This window comes from Bidens hawaiensis, unplaced genomic scaffold, assembly GCF_021521415.1.
Source record: "Bidens hawaiensis isolate Kalapana, Puna unplaced genomic scaffold, B.hawaiensis_p1.1 tig00025973_1, whole genome shotgun sequence".
In the NCBI taxonomy this organism is placed as follows: domain Eukaryota; kingdom Viridiplantae; phylum Streptophyta; class Magnoliopsida; order Asterales; family Asteraceae; genus Bidens; species Bidens hawaiensis.
The window spans coordinates 65,501-78,600 of NW_027494170.1; positions in this window are offsets into that span (position 1 = coordinate 65,501).

Genomic DNA, 13,100 nt, shown 5'->3' on the forward strand with positions numbered 1-13,100 from the left:
AAAAAAAAAAATCCTCTTGTAAAAAGATTATTAATGAGTATCTGTTAGATTCGGTTAACATGGTCAGTTCCAAATTTCGACCTTAAAACCTAACCATAAGCACTCAACCATTAAAACCGAACAGTATATACTTGTTCTAACCATCCAGAAACAACAACCAGGTGTCACCATGCTAGAGATACCAATGGGTCAGGTTTGAGACGGGATAGCCCCAACCATGTTACCCATATATAACTATATAAGAGGCTTGTCCCATGCCTGGTCCAAAACCCGGCTCGGGTATACCCATGGGTTTCAGGCATACAATATCCATATATAGTTAATCGTGTTGGTAGAAACTAGAAATATAATCGGATATATTATCGTGTATAATTAAAACAAAATAAAATGCATCAACTGTTCTCTAGTGGAAAAACAAGAAAAACATGAAAAGGAAATAAGAACCAGTAAATAGCACACACAAGTTTAAACCTATAAGCACTCCTTATCCTCCATGTCTAATTTCCCAAAAGCATGTCACTAAAACACTTGACAAGAACAAAACTTCAAAAGTTAATACCATAGTTCAAATAAACAGACACCACACCGTGTCAAATCGTCTCAACCTAAAACAACTGTGAACAACGTACCAAACTACTCGACTTTACAAAAATATTAAACCCAACCTTAAACATGTAGCACTTGGTTCAGCTCACGAGAAATCACTCCCCACACTGTTTCCGCTTAGTTTCTTGAAACCTTGGCCCACCCATTCGCCAGGTCTTAAATGCTGTAGTTGGTGACTTAGCAGCATCATACACTTCAAAACCATGAAATTTACAAGATTTAAAAAAAAATTACATCAACATCATTATGTTCGGAAATAAGAAGAAAAAATTGTGTGGGTTGTTGTAATCTCACATTGTGTTCCTTCTTTTGTTAATAAAGATAAAAACTTTGGGGCACGCAGATTCAGATATGTGTGTAACATCCGTGAATTATCCATATTCGTAACCCGGTCCATTTTATTATTCTATGTAATTCAGTCAATTATTCAATCAATAAATCATTGGAATTTTATGTTATTATTTATGGTTTTCATTATTCACGCAACATTCGTTATTCTGGTTATTTCATGATTTAATCGTGGTTAAACAAGTCCAGACACTAAAACTGTCAAAAATCTAAACTTTCAAAATAATCTGGTGGCTCGTGACACGCGACGGGTTTTACTCTGGCGCTTCATGACACGCGATCCAAGCAAATGAATTTCAGAAACTCTTTTGGGTCTCGACCTGCAAAAAAAGAAACATCTTAACACGTCGCGACATGCGACACATCTGTTTGTTTGAGAACCTAATCACGCGAAGGGTACTCCCCTAAGTGGCCACGACAACCGACGCAGACCCATAATTCAAAAATCATATACACAATCAATTTCATCAAACATTCTGGATATTCAAGATTGATCATTCTAGGGCTTGGAACTTCATCATACGATTTCTCCATCAATTCCAAACCAATTCCGATAATTACAAAGCCTAATCTCATTCATTTTCTGTGAATTACAATAACCCTTTATTAATTTCTACTAATATAGGGCAATTTATTATCAATTGGATTCTAGGGTTCATACCAATTTGGGGGTTTTTAGGATTTTCATTTTTAAACGAATTAACAAGTTCCTGTACATTGTAAACCTACTAATCAGTAATTTAATTCTTGTTTAGCCTTGACATGCTTCTTTATGTTTAAAAACGTTTCAGCTTCACCAATGTCATGTGAAATTTGGTTTTCATATTCACCGGTTCTCGTTTAAGTTGGGATCCTACTTGAGTTTATGGTTGACCATGTTCCCAGAGAAAAGATACTTTCAAGAAACGATAAACATGACTGAAGTGACTATGCATACAAATCCATTTACGGATCTATATGCTCCGATTGGAACTCAGTTCCAAAACAGGTGGTTGGTATACTACAATTATGAAATTGCCTTTTTATTTTCTTTATTCGATCGGATTTATGTTGCCTTCATTGGGGATCGCGTAGTTTGCTACATCAGCTCCAAAAGGTAAGTTGCCTTGGAATCGATAAAGTTAAGTGTAGTTCATAATTGCATAAATGGAGGAGAAGTAGCGGCTACGCCGTGGTGAGGCACTTCTAAAATTGTAAACAAATCTATATTTCTTGTTGCAAACTTGCAAGTTTGTCAATCAGTTAGCCATATTTTATCCAAGTACTATAATTAGCTCCCATTACTACATGATTTATTAGCAAGTATAATTAGATTAATATTGTCAATACATATCATGTATTTTAGAAAATCGATTATCTCCTTGTATTTATATACCTTGTATCTTTTGTTAATAGAATTATCGAATACCAATTCTCACATAATCATTCAGTGATATCTAATAAGTAAAATCAACATATTCACATAGGGATTTCTTGCACTTTGTACACTGGACAAACAGTGTCCATGAAGACGACATTTGAAGCATCGGATATTCTCATGAGTTTCCTTATCCTTGATGGTTCACAATATGCGATCTTCTTGATTTGTTTGGCTCACAACCACCCGCCCATACCATTTCTATAAAAAACTGGTTTTAAATCAAGATCTAGGATATATTATCAACTTCACACGTCTCATTTTGTGTATTCTTTAGTTGAAGACCATAAAACTATCATACTGTAAACCTTGCTCAGATTGACAATGCTGAAGAAGAAAACGATGCAGAGGAGCAAGTAAAAAGGTCTTCAGTTTGCTTTCATGGCCTCTACTCCTCCCAGCTAATTTGAGGTAAGTTCTGACTTGTGTTCTCAATCTTGCATTAATAAGGTAGATTTATGTAGAGCTCACAATAGTAATCTAATTGGAGAAATGGAGGGCATAAAATATGAAAACCTCACCCTTCTGATATTTGAAAACGCTTTAAAAGATAAGCTAGAGGCAAAACATAAAGATTTCTCCAAACTTCAAAATTTTTTTGCATAAAAGGATGTCACCACTTAGATGCAAAACAGAAAATTATCGAACTAACTGCCGAGCTAGAAGCTTCTAAGTTGGAGATTGCAAAATTAACTAATAAATTTGAAAATACTAAATTCAATTTTAAAAAATTCGATGTCTCTAGTTATGTTGTTGAGTCCATGATTGAAAAACAATTAAAATGGAAAGAGAACAAGGTGAGGGTATTGGGTACAGTGTGGTCCTCCTCCATATAACGACAATTATACTAGGCTTCCTCTTACTAAAGAAGAGAAAGCAATGGAACCGTTCATGCAGTATTGTAAGCCGACTACTAACGGAGAAGGTAGTCATGGTTCAGTCAAAGCTATTGAGTCAACCTTGAGAGTGAACGATACTAATGTATTTGTTTCACGTGCAGATGAAGTAATTATTGAGAATTGGACCGATGAGGAGGATGATTTACATGTTTGAATAATAAAGACATTAATTCTAATGTTCCTTAAATTTGCCTGTTTTGAATTATGTTGCTACAAATTTTTGTGCGGGCTCTGTTTTTAAGAGCAAAGACAATTGTGTGGTTGACTGTTCTAAAACTTTTAAAACTGGTGGTGTGCTTTCAAATAATTTTGATAAAAATAAAGGTTTGCGTAAACGTTTATCACCCAAGTTTGTTAAAGAAGGAAGTTCATGTATTCACAATTGTGATAAATCAAGTGTTAATTCCAAAGTAGGACAAACTGGCTCGCACAACAGGTCAAGACCAGGAGTTGACCACAATGGTTTTTATATTAAAAGGAAAGCATGTTTTAACCCTGGTCACATTTCTAGAAATTGCCTACATTGTCCTTATGTCCCATACTGTGGAGATCTGGAATATGCCTCGAGATACCTTCCATAATTTAATTATAATAAATCAAGGTATTACAAGGAAAACCCCTCTGACGGTGATTGGAAAAGAAACAAGTTGACATGTTGAATTCCCATCAGACTAAGCCAAGCATGATAGAAACTCGATTTCGGTCCCGAGACAAAATTCGGCCTCCAGATCGAAATCAATCTGGAAACATAAGTCCAACGTGACTTCCGTCCCCAAACCGGAGACAAAGTCAACCATTTATGCTAGTCACAAAGTTTTAAAACCCGACTATAAATGGTTTCCCAAATCTCCAGTGTCCAAGTCATCAAAATCTTCCTGCTCAATCTTAGATAACCAAGACTATGGACTGGGGTACCAAAACTAACTAATCTCACACATCGTGCATGAACAACTATGGAGGAATTTCATCAGACCTTGATATGCTAATAGTGGCTGTTCCAGGAACATGACAGAGACATCTCTCAACTGCATGACATTCAGATGTTTATTGGAGGGTATGTTTCCTTTGCGGGAGGAGAAAAAGTAAAGATCACATAGAAGGGTACTGCAAGTAATGGAGATCTTAAATTTGAAAATGTTAATTTTGTTCCAGAATTAAAACATAGTCTGCTCAGTGTTTCGTAGATCTGTGACAAGGGTTTTTCAACTCATTTCACAAACAAAGAGTGTCTGATTTTAAAACTTGGTATCATCATTCCAGAAGATTGGGTTCTTGTTCAATTACAAAGAAAAGATAATGCTTATGTGATCTACATGAACAAAAATGTTCTAGATGAAATCACCTGTTTATTTTCAAAAGTGTCGGAACATAATGCCATGCTCCGGCATCGTTGTCTCGGTCATGCTAATGTTAAAACTTTAAATCGTCTTGCTAAAAATGACATTTTCTATGGTTTGCATGTTAAATATTTTGTAACAATTGAGAAATGTGTAGCTTGTGCTTTAGGCAAACATCATCGTAAATCTCACAAGCCAAAACTCGTCAATACTATCTCCTCTGTTTTTCAATTGCTTCATATGGACTTGTTTGGTCTGGTTCACGTATTGAGTCTTTCTCATAGCTCTTATTGTTTGGTTATTACTGATGGCTACTCACGTTTTAGTTAGGTGTTTTTCTTGTCAAATAAGAGTGAAACTGCGGAATTGATAAAGCACTTTGTAGTGCTAATGGAGAATTAACTCAATCTAAAGCTAAAAGGAATTCCATGTGACAACGGCTTCAAGAACTCAACGTTGAATTATTTTTGTTTCGAAAAGGGAGTACTTAGACAATATAGCTCAGCTCGTACATCGCAACAAAATGGTGTAGCTGAGAGAATGAACAAAACCCTAATCGAGGCTGCTAGGACTATGTTGTGTGACTCAAAGCTACCTCTGTTCCTGAAGCTGTCAACACAACATGTTATGTTCAAAATCAGGTATTGATCAACAAATCACAAATGAAGGCTCCTTATGAAATCATTTATGGTCACAAGCCTACTGTAGCACACTTTCTAGCTTTTGGATGTTTGTGTACTCTACTAAATCTCGAATCGACTCCAAATTTTGGTGCTAAAGCTGATGATTGCTACTTTGTTTGATATGTTGGTCGTACTGCCTACAGAGTTTACAACAAGGCAATGAAACAGATCGTGGAATCTTATGATGTGTGATGCCTTGAGGAGAATTAAACCAATGCTCGTGTCGGTCTTGACTGGTTGTTTGATTATAATGAACTGTTTAAGCCATTTAATGTGTTTCCAGTTGTTGATGCATAAAACTCAGGTGCAGGGATTTTGAATGTTGTTGATGAAGTAGAAGACGTCTCTATCTATTTTCAAAAGTCTCCAATGTTGGGTATAGATTTGTCAGAATCATCTGATATTGCTTAGCCGCTGTCTTCGGGTCAACAGAAACAAGTTACTAAGATTGTCTCTTCACAAAGGTCTCCTGAAGTATGTGAATTACACACAACTGAGACTCATGTGGCCAATGTTTCATCGGTAGAGGGGGAGAGTACTGTTCGTCAAATATTTGGTAGCACTCTATTCCAAGATGTCATGCCAAATGAATGCATTGCTAGTACTTCGTATTCGCATAGTACCACGGCATCAGGATGGAGGAACCCTCTATCTGAAATTCCAAAAGATCCAACAAATTTACCAGCTACTAGTTCCGTTCCCGATCTTTCTATTCTGAAAAAAATTCAACGGGATCATCCAATAGAAAATGCCATAGGTCCTCTTGAATCAGGCGTCTCAACCAGAAGTCAAACGGGACACATCAACAGTTGTCTGTATTCTTGTTTCATCTCTCAGATTGAAACTAAGTCCATTGAAATGGCTTTGCAAGAACCAATTTGGGTGAAAGCCATGCATGAAGAATTGAATTAGTTTGAGAAACTCTAGGTTTGGAGATTGGTTGCCCGCCGGGAAGAAGGCTTTAGATACAATATGGGTTTTTTCGTAACAATAAGGATGCCACTAGGGTTATAGTTCGAAACAAAGCGCGGCTTGTGGCTCATGGTTTTCGTCAAGTTGAAGGTTTAAACTACACTGAAGTGTATGCTCCAGTGGCTCATCTTGAGGCCATACGGATTTTCTTGGCATATTGACGTGAGGTAGAAAATCGCTCAAAAATAAACCAATTACAACTAATTAGATAGCAGTAAGTGGGTATCGAAAATAGGGAGTTTGTGGAAATTGCGTTACTAGGTAGCTTTGTATTTAACTATGTTAAACTAAATGCAGAAAATAAATTCAAAGATTTGGTTGTTTTGTTTGATTAACAAAAAGAACTGAAAACAATTTATCGAGTTTTAACCGATTCAATAAAAACAATGCTCTCTCCCGATTTCAGGTTTCCAAGATTGATAATGTTAACTTTTACTTTTAGGATGAATTACATAGACATAGTTCGTGGGTATATGTTTGATTGTGATAAAAGAGGACGAAGTACTTGGATTGTAATAACACAAGGTTGTCACCCGATAATCAGTTTTATATAATCAACCCTAATTCCCTTCTAATAAATCTCGATTGCCTATGGCACCAAGAACTGGTAGTCAAGAACACGATTTACACTATACTAACAATTACTAATCAAACTCACAATCACCAAAGCAATATAATCATAAGATCAAATTACTACCCCTTTTTGTTTGTTATTTATCAACATTTTTGTTGTTGATTTAAATACTTTTTGAGCATTTTGCAGTTTTTCTGCTTTAACAATTTTTTATTTTCAATATTTGAATCTTAAGCAATGAATAATTTTTATGGGGATCAATCACTAACGAGCTCGTGTATGACTGACTAATAAATTTTTTGCCTTCATCGATATGACTCATATTGGAGTCGGTAACCGCTTCATAAGAGTGTAACCACTAGCATAAGCGAGTATTTAAGTTTCTATCATTATGACACTTACTCCTTTGTCAAGCCTATCTACACATCAAACAATGATCTTGTTAGCTTTTGATCTACTCTTTTCATGTGCTAGGATCATTAAAGACAATTTCTTATCATTTTCCAAAGGTTGGATCAATTTCTCAAAATTTTAGAATTTTAATTATCCGACTCCCTCTAAGTAGGAGCTCCCTCTAAACGAGAGAATATCATTTTGAATCTTTTTCTAATTTTCTTAATAAAATATAATTAAATAATAAAATATAAAATATTTTTGGCAAGTCAAATGTTAAAATTTTCTGTTTTTCTTAAAGCAAAAGTGAAAATCTTTTTGGTGAGTTATACTTAACTCATTTTCTCCTTCTAAAATTGTGCATATTTGAAAAATATTTACAACTTTATATACAAAATATAGATAAGTTATTTTAATCAAAATTGAACGATGGCTTTAATGAAATAGTCAATAAAGCTGTTCTCATATGGACTATCTTAAGCATGCATTATCACATCATATAACAAAGTTGAAGAGATTCAAACCGAAGCCCAGCAGTTGATGCTGGATCCATCACTTGAGAATTGGTCGACAAGTTGTGGTTGATCCATTTGAGCATGTTTAGAGTAGTTGAAGCACAAAGTACCATTTCCCTTCGTTGAAGTTTGTCATCCCATGTCGCTTATGAAGGACTCGAATCCGCCATCGAATGGTTTAGCATCAAATAGCAAGGGTTCGTCTCCCATAATATGTCGGGTGCAACCACTATCTAAGTACCAAATACCCTTGATAGTCCTCCTTGATTGACCCCTACATGCACTAAGCGTTTAAATAGACATGGGTTTCTGAGACTTAGTTTTCTCAGGAAAGTCGACCATAGATTGACCAACTTGATTTTATTTCTTGTAAACAATTTATTTCTTGGCGACCCATCGCTTGAAGAACAGTCCTTAGGAATCCAAGCACAAGCTTGTTCCTTGGTTTTGAAGGTTTTCAGTCTTAGGATCCTTTTTGATTTTATCCTTTTTAGTTTTCCAAAATGATTTTCTCTTGCGTTTTACTTTATTAACTTTGGATATCACATCCACTTCACTGGCTTCACTATCAGCTTGATCAGTCCTTGAATCTAGACTACTAAAAGCACCTTCTGGGGAATGACTAAGCCGCCTTTGAATATCAAGTTGTTGCTTGAACTAGTGCTTGAATTGTCTTACAAGGTGAGAAGAATAACCACAAACAAAACAACATTTTCTCCTAGGAGCACTATAAAACTCATCAGTACTATAAAATGGTTGGTGTGGTGGGAAAGGTTATCTGTGGAAAGGAACATGATTATACAACACATTTGATGATTGACCCCGATCATCAAAAACATTAGTGTAATATGGATCAACAAAATTTTGTTGATAATGACCATAATAGTTGTAATCAAACAGTTGTATGACTGAGGATTTTGTGATTGATTAGTTGTATGAGAAAATGACCTTTTATTTGGTGGCACGTATTTACATGAAGTACTCGTTTGATTATCATTTTCCAACACTTTGCTTTTACTTGAATTATCCTTAGTCTTACAACTTGATGATGAACAAGTTGATATGTTCACCTCAACAGGCCTATCCACCGACCCACTTTCTTCTACACAAGCTTCTGAAGAAGATGAATTACCGTTAGGATTAACTAACGAAGGAGCTGGATTAACCGTTTTGGGACCAACTGGAAAAATGTCTTTGAAATTGGCACATGACCAAGCCCATAGACCATTTCTTCCTCAGGTGGTGAGTTATCATTGAATGGAGGTGGAACTACAGAACTGTCATAGCCTATTCCTAACTTAACTTTTAACCCCATTTGTGCCCCAATCAATTTATTCAGCTTCTCAGATGATAACTCAAAATTTTCTATGGTGATTTTTCTTTGGGCTAACTCAAGTTCTAACTCAACAATCTTAGCATTTAGCTTAACTACATTTCTTTCATGATGTTCAGCTAATTTTTAAGTTACAAAGACTATTTCCCTAAGTTTGGCCATGTCATCATTATGAGTTTTAATCCTAGTAGCATAGATCTTTCAGCCTTTATAAATTCATCATTATGACATTTAATGCTTTGAATTTATTCTAATATTTTAGCATTATGATTTCTATAGTGTAGAACTTTATCTATGCAAAGTTGTGAACAAAGTTTATGTACCTCGGGAATGAGAGAGGCATTCCATCAGTGGTGCTTGATGAGGTGCTTGCTTGAATACTTTCACCTGCAGCACACTCAGGGATGATAGGACTTGCTTGACTTCTTACACCCACAACACTTGTCTCAGCTTTATTTTCTTTTGACTAATTGTTTATTCTAAGTTTGGCATCCATTGATTCAAAAGACTTGATGGTAGAAGTCAACTTTGAGAGTGTTAAGGTATCCAGGTTTTTCGTTCTCTTGTTGGTAATCACTAGGGGTGCAAACGAGCCGAGCCCGAGCTCATCTAGGCTCGAGCTTGGCTCGTTTAACTTACACAGAGCTCGAGCTCGAGCTCGGCTCGTTTCGAGCTCTATTTTCAAAGCTCGAGCTCGGCTCGTGAATGGTTTTTAAGCTCGACCTCGGCTCGGGCTCGGCTTGTTTACTATTTATCAATTATTTTTTTATATTATAATTTTCTTTATAAAAGAATATATATTATTTAATTACTTTTATTTATATTTTCATAACATTATATTTATTAATTAATAATTATTAAATATATATATATTAAAATATTATATAAATGGCAGGCTCGTTTAGGCTCACGAGTCGGCTCGAGCTCGATAAGTAAAGCTCGGGCTCGGGCTTGTTTATTAAACGAGCTTATTTTTAGACTCGAGCTTGGGCTCGGGCTCGATAAAGCTCGGCTCATTTGCACCCCTAGTAATCACACATGCTATTCCATATGTAAGGCAGTGAATTCAACAACTTCATGTTGATTTCAGAAAAATTATTTATAATACCGACACTTCTCAATTTAGTAACGAGTGACTCGAATCTGTTGATGAGAGAGGCAATCGATTCTCCTTGAATATATTTAAGCATGTTGAATTCTTCTTTTAACATGTCCTTTTGGCCTCCCCTCATATTGAGACTTCCTTCAAGCTTATAATTGCAAGACATTTTTTTTCTTTTGAAGACTAAGAAAAAATAATAAAGTTTTTTATTTTTTTTTTTATTTTTATTATTTTTTGGTCAAAGTCAACTGGTCAACGGGTCAAATTCGAATCTCCATTCGAATAGAATTTTTTTACCAAAGTCAACGGGTCAACGGTCAAACTCGAATACTCATTCGATTCGAATGGATTTTTTCGGTCAAAGTCAACGGTCAAAGTAGTGAGCATCACAAAAAAAACCTCAACTCTACCAAAAACTAAGATCGAAACCCGAAAAGTTTGATTTGAAAACCACAAAGTTGAGCCGAAAGCTCTGATACCACTTGTAGGTCCTCTTTGGATGGATCTAACAACTTTACTTGGATCAATCCGTGTTGTTAGCTAGCGAAAACTAATTAGTAATATAACATTAATCACTCGAAATAAGGTAAAGAAACACCCCTTATGATAGAATTCCAATCAAAACTGTACATTTCTCTTAAAAGTCCTTAACCTTAATCTTACGTCTCCAAAAATTTCTATCTTCAACCATGTCCTCAGAAAGGTGCAAATCTATCAAATCATGCTTAATCCTCTCGGCTCAAGTCAATTTGGGACGTCCTATATCCCTCCTCCCCTCTATATTAATAGTTTCTACGGATCGAACAGGATTCGTCGTCTCTCTTCTCTTCACATATCCAAACCATCTCAACCTCCCTTCTCTTATCTTATCTGATATGTAAGCCACACCGAATCTCTCTCGAAAAAACACCATTTCTTATTCAGTCCAATCTTGTGTGCCCACACATCCACCTTAGCATTCTCATCTCTGCTACCTCTAGCTTACACACGTGTGACTTCTTAATAGCCCAACAAACCAGTTCCATATAATTATCGCAGGTCTAACTATGACCCTATGAAATTTACCTTTTATAATGGTTGGGAATCTCCTGTCGCACAAAACTCCTCATGTAATTGCCCTCCACTTACTCCATCCTACATGGACATGGTGGGCCACGTCACTATCTATTTCCCCGTCACTATGGACAAACGATCCTAGGTACTTGAAATTTGTTACATGCGGAACCACATGGTCTTCTATGGTGATCTGGATCTCCTCATCATCGTTTACCCAGCCAAAGTAACAATGTCAGTCTTAGAGCGACTAATCCTTAAACCTTTCCTTTCTAAAGCTACACGCCACTCCTCTAGCCGCATGTTCAGATCTTGAAAGAGGTGAAAAATCTTATGTGCCCACACATACACCTTAGCATACTCATCTTTGCTACCTCTAGCTTACATGCATGTGACTTCTTAATAGCCCAACAATCAAATCCGTATAATATCGCAGGTCTAACTACGACCCTATAAAATTTACCTTTTAGTCTGGTTGGCATGTCACTCTTGACAAACGATCCTAGGTACTTGAACTTCGTTACCTGCGGGATCACTTGGTTTTCGATGGTGATTTGGATCTCCTCATCATCGTTTACCCCGCCAAAGTCACAATGGAGATACTTGGCCTTAGAGCGTTTGAATTCAATACCAATATATAGAAAACAAATATTAATTACAAGTTACATGAAGAGGTAAAATATATGCATTATAAGTAACACCCCACCCCAATGGAGGTGGACCAATTTGTAATTTGTAATCGAGACCGGAAATATTCGAACTACAGCCGCGGAAGACTCTTTGTAAATATGTCCGCCACACGAAGCTTGGTTGGAACATAGGGAGTGTGAAGCGGTCCTGGTCCTGTGGCAGCGACCTCACGAATATAATGACAATCCAAGTCTAGATGCTTAGCCCGTTTATGGGAGACTGGGTTTTGAATTAAAATAGGCACTCTGGTTGTCACAAAGTAAAGTTGGCGTTCAGGAGGAAGAGCTTGAAGCTCCCGAAGTAAGTGAGTGATCCAAATGATTTCAGCTGCAACATTTTCCATGGCACGATATTCCGAATCGCAACTGAACCGAGAGACTTTAGGTTGTTTCTTTGCACTCCAAGAAAGGTTCCCACCAAGAAAAAGAGTACGCGTAAGTTGACCGGCGAGTTTCAAGGCACCGAGCCAAGTCCACACTAGAGTACCCGGGGCGTCAAATCGAATGTGGTCTGGTGAAGTGAAGTCCGTACATTAACGTACCTTTTACATAGAAAATAATTTGTTTAACTTGCTAAAAGTGAGTGATAGTTGGAGCCTGTAAGTATGCATTGACTTACTTGGTTTACCACATAGGAAATATCTGGACGGAAGGGAGGGAGAGGAATTAGGATCTAAAAGAGGCGTATGATACCATATCAGTAATATTGAACCTAATATCCCATCAAAACAAGAGGGAATCCGAATATATAGAAAACAAATATTAATTACAAGTTACACGAAGAGTTGAAATAAATACTTCATAACTGTATAAGACTTTTGAGCTAACTAATTTATGTTAACAACAAATATCCTAAATCTTCAATTAACAAAGGAAGAAAGTCAACCTTACTGAATATAGAAGTTGAATTGGGACCCTAAGATTCTTTTAAATTCAAATTATTTAAGTTTCTCAGTTGGAGCATCAAGCTGGTTCATGGAAACACCAAAGGAATGCCATATGCAAGTTGTAAAACAAATCCTAAGGCATGTAAAAGGGACATTTAACTACAGACTAATGTATAAAAGAAAGGGGGAATGAAGAGTTATCCAATGTTCTAAAAGACATTGTTTTTACTCGTAACGGTAGGATAAAAAATATTAAACCGTTTGACCCGGGAGGAAGATTTAACTTGGTTGA